The 4,522-nt window shown below is 32.3% G+C and overlaps 1 long non-coding RNA gene across 1 annotated transcript; it reads left to right on the top strand.

Moving 5' to 3' along the window:
* Positions 1–1,553: 1,553 nt before the first annotated feature.
* Positions 1,554–3,202, top strand: LOC132051074 (uncharacterized). The gene is made up of 2 exons (XR_009413568.1): positions 1,554–2,221; positions 2,924–3,202. It is a non-coding gene; the product is annotated as an uncharacterized LOC132051074 (long non-coding RNA).
* Positions 3,203–4,522: the final 1,320 nt, after the last annotated feature.

Here is a 4,522-nt window from a genome sequence, read left to right as displayed (position 1 = left end):
TCCAATGCTTTTTGGAACTGTTAGCTAGATTGACAGCATGATGTTAAATGGATCCCACTTGATGGGGGCATAAAGATTTCATCGAGGGGAGTAAACATATTCTATAATTGACATATTTATACAATATTGTATAAATGGATCCCTCTTGATTGTGGAGTAAACATATTGTATAATTGACATATTTATACAGTGCACTTTTACGAGGAAGATACGTCAATTGACTGCTCATAGACAAGCGTAGCTCCGCCATTTGCCTAGTATTATTAAAAACAGGATAGTTTTAGAATAAAAATCAGTTAATTAGTTAATAATTAGTTATTAGTTATTGTTTTTGAATTTAAATTTAAAAATAATTAAAATTTAAGAAAACCACGTTTCAATATTTTAACACGTTTGAAGCAGTTGCACGATTGCAAAATTGCAGCATATGTAAAAACCACCAACTAATGTGGAAAAAGAAAAAAGAAATAGCCAACTAATCATGCCAATTCCCCCATTTCCTCCTCACAATCACACACCCTCAAATAAAGGAGTTTGGAGCAGTCATCTAAAGGACTTTTATTTTTCATCTTAAAAAGAGCGACACAACACAATTCATTGCAAAGATGAAAACCACCCTTTGGAATAGGGTAAGGTAGTAAATGTAATGCTTAAATGCTAAATCATCTTTGACCTCAAAGAATTTGTGGAGGAAAGGAATGCCAAGCAACACCATTTTGGTGGAGACTTATCCTTCTTTGGGTTTTCTGTTTTGGAATTGTTTTTCCTTATAACCGTCTGAATTCCTTCTCTACAGTCTACTTCATTTATTTGTTCACATCAAAGGAGTAATTGCCATGGCAGAACAAGCATTCAAAAGGTAAGATTTGAGATCAATAGATAAGAGCTGTTCTTACGAAGATGAATGAAACAACAAACAAATTTAGATTCACCTACATTCTAAATAAACTTATATTCATCACCTGCTACGCTAATAGTTAGTCTAGACATCATCTATTTTCATATTGTTAAAGTTATGTTTCACAGTTTCATTCTGATAACAATTGAAAGGCCTCTAATTGCAGTGAAATTTCTTTTGACTTCAAGGGGAAAACATAACGAAAATTCCAAGCGAGAAGTTGTATGACATTACTGATATGCAATTTTGAAACAACAATAACAATAAGATACCGTATAATCCCACAAGCGGTTACGGGAGATATATCGTGCGCTTTACTCTCACCTTTCGTGGGGTAGGAGAGTGCATCAAAATATATTGACCTGGTAAGTCCAAATCTGCAAACGTTACCATAAAATGATAGGAAGAAGTTAAGCATTTTACATTAATTGGATAAAGGGATCGATTCTTATAGAATGTGGTACTTTCTTTAACATACTGAAAAGAGGTTAATCCAAGCTAATATTACTTAAACTTATTACAAATTCTAATTTCTCAGTCCACGAGTTGAAATATTTCTATATGAAATAGAAGTTCTAACCAGAAGTAATCTAATATTGAAAAAGGAAAATTAAGGTAGCAAAAAGAAAATCATATTTTTTAAATTGTGAATTAAAATCTTTGAATAGATCAAATAGTTTGTTTGTGGGGTTGTACTTGAAAGATATAAAAGAAACAAAAGTAATAAAGGAACCATAGTTTATATTCCAGTTCTCCAGTCACATTTAAGAAATTCAGGAGACTAGCTAGCTATCTGCAACTCAAAAAGATTAGAAGGTTGTTGTACACTTCCCATTCAGAACTTATATTGTTTTTGTTTTTTTCTCAAGAATAGTATTAGTATTCTCTGTGAGTTTTTCTATTTATTTGCTCAACTAGTTATCATTCTGATTAGGCTTTTTATACACGTTTCAATTGTATTGTATTCGCTCAAATAGCAGTTTCGTTTTTTTCCTTTTTCCCCTTTTCCTGAACTTTATAATAGCATTCAATATTTACTGATTCCATATTCACTGTACCTTAAACAATGGGTGTAGTCTTTAGCTACAATTATGTTATTAAAGCTTTCGATTCCCTTCAACTCCATCAAATTCAAAAAGAAATATTTGGAGTCAGTCTACTAGCATCAACAGTGGAAAGTGTCTTTGAAAATTGACAACAACCAATTCTTCTTGAATTTTTTAAAGGTGCAGGGAACCGGTTTTGAAGAACTCACCAGAGATGGTGAAAGGCATGTTTGAATCAGAAAACAAAAGGAAAAGTAGTGCAAAGAATGCAATAGTGGTAAGTAACAATGTTAATCATGTGATATATATACTTAGCATTCTTGTGGTTTCTCTATTCATAGCATCATGATTGCCCTCCTCGGCAGTGGAGCAATGTATAATACACGATGAATCAAGCAACTTTTAGTTTGGATTGTTAATGTCGCACTTCAGGATTATATGATTTCCCTGGGATTATGGAACATACTAAAAGTAGGGATCTAGGGAAAAGCTTAATGAAGTTTCTAATTTTGAATGGTATTTTTATTAATGGGTTGCCTGAGCTTAAAGCTGAAGCATGAGAGGACTCTTGGAATTAGATTTCTCACTCAGTAGACATGTGATTATCTACATATGCTATGAAATGTAGATAATTCTGTTGGTTATGCTCCATAATGGATTGAAGTTGAGATGTTTGGTTTTGTAATGTATAAAGTTTAATAAGACTGAAAGCATATAAAAAAAAATAGTCAACTTCCATAATCTGTCAAATGTTTAAATAGGTTTGAGCTTTTACATAGCAATTTTAAGTTTATTTGAACCAGTTATTGGCAATTGTAAATTTTTATGTAAAAATGTTCTCACAAAATATTATTAAGCTTTTAAACTTAAGGTATTCAGTTTTAACTTCTAAATGCCGAATTGGTTATCAGACACCCTCTTTGCTAAAGTATAAAAACCACTCTAATGTGTAATATTCATCACTTTTGCTTTTTAGCAGTTCACGATGGGATGTTTAATTGGAAGTGGAAGACAGAGATTCTTAGTGGTGATTGTTTTCAAGAAAGTATTGATGAACTCCTGTAAATGTGATGGATATAAGTCTAAAGACTGCTTTTGGAGGATGAAGAGACCAACAATCCCTATTTTCCTCATGTATGACATTTATCTATATCAAACGAAAAGCTACAACTATCATTTATGATAGGTGTAAATTATTCATGTAATTTTATACATAAAAAAATAAGTTTTAAAATAAAACATGAATAATTATATCTTATTCTCGCATATTTTTCAATAGCGTAATCTTGCATGAAAAAGAATATCTAGAAGAATGAAAAATAAGCAAATGCCAAAGAGATAAGAAAATATTTCATGGGTGCAACCACAAGTCCATGTTCACAACCGTGAAATTTCACATGTGGAATTACATAAAGACAACATTGGGAGAAGTTGTAAAAATACGTGCGACCGCCACTTTCATACTCACACCGTCTGTTCGGAAATCCACTGGTGTGACCACCACCTTCATACTCACACCCGCGCGAGACGTACGCAAAGAATTTGTATAATCCAGCCGAGTGACCATCACTTTCATACTCACACCCCTCAAGTGTTGACATCCCCGGGTGTGACCGCCACTTTCATACTCACACCCGTCAAGTAAGGTCACGGATGTGAGCACTACTTCAAGGAATGCATTCGTAGGGGGAGACACTATATTTTCCTACAAATAGAGGCATCACTTTGCTTAGAAATTATAGAATCCAATCTTGAGAAAGACATAAGAAATAGTCTTTTCCCTATTTCTATTCTTTTTATTTTATATTTGTAGGAGTAGTATTTAATTTTTAATTTCTTTCTTACATACTCCTTAATGGAGTAGTTTCTTTTTGTTGGGATAGTTGAAGAAGCTTGGTATGATGTTATCATATTATCTTTACTTTAATTTTTTCATGTCTTGATATTCAAATCTTTGATCTTGCTTCTTTTAGTCCTAATTCTCACGGAGGGAATAATTCAAGCTAGTTTATCGATTCAAAAATCTCAATATTATTTCCTTTAGTCCTAATTCTCACGGAGGGATTAATTCAAATAAATTTGTTGGTTTAAAATTGTTATATTATTTCTTTTGTCCTAATTCTCACACCGTGGGATTGACTCAAATAAGTTTTTAATGATTTGAGGTTCTATCTTATTTCTTTCGCTCTAATTCTCAAGTAGGATTGTTTCAAATAAGTTTAGTGATTTTAAGGGCTAATCGCAAGAGGTCTTTATTCCTCATAACACAAATCAAGTCACATGTTTTTCTATTCTTTTGTGAAATTTAATGAACGAGATTTTATTATAATTGTACCAAGTGATTCAACGACTAAATAAGTTGTTTATTTTATTTTTAAGTAATTTATAATTTCAAAAACCTCTCCTTTCATTTTGATTAAATAAGACAAGACAATACGCATCCGTAGCCTAGGTGGTTCCAATCTCTCATATCTAAGATACTGTAATTTGACAGTACGAGCGAATTTTCTATGCACTTTGGCCTCGTCAATTTACTAATTAAAAGGTGAGAAGAGCATATACATACTTACAGATAGAG

The sequence above is a fragment of the Lycium ferocissimum genome, chromosome 3 (assembly GCF_029784015.1).
Source record: "Lycium ferocissimum isolate CSIRO_LF1 chromosome 3, AGI_CSIRO_Lferr_CH_V1, whole genome shotgun sequence".
Classification (NCBI taxonomy): Eukaryota; Viridiplantae; Streptophyta; class Magnoliopsida; order Solanales; family Solanaceae; genus Lycium; species Lycium ferocissimum.
The sequence above is the reverse complement of the archived record's forward strand: the minus strand, read 5'-3'. Positions and strand labels throughout refer to the sequence as shown.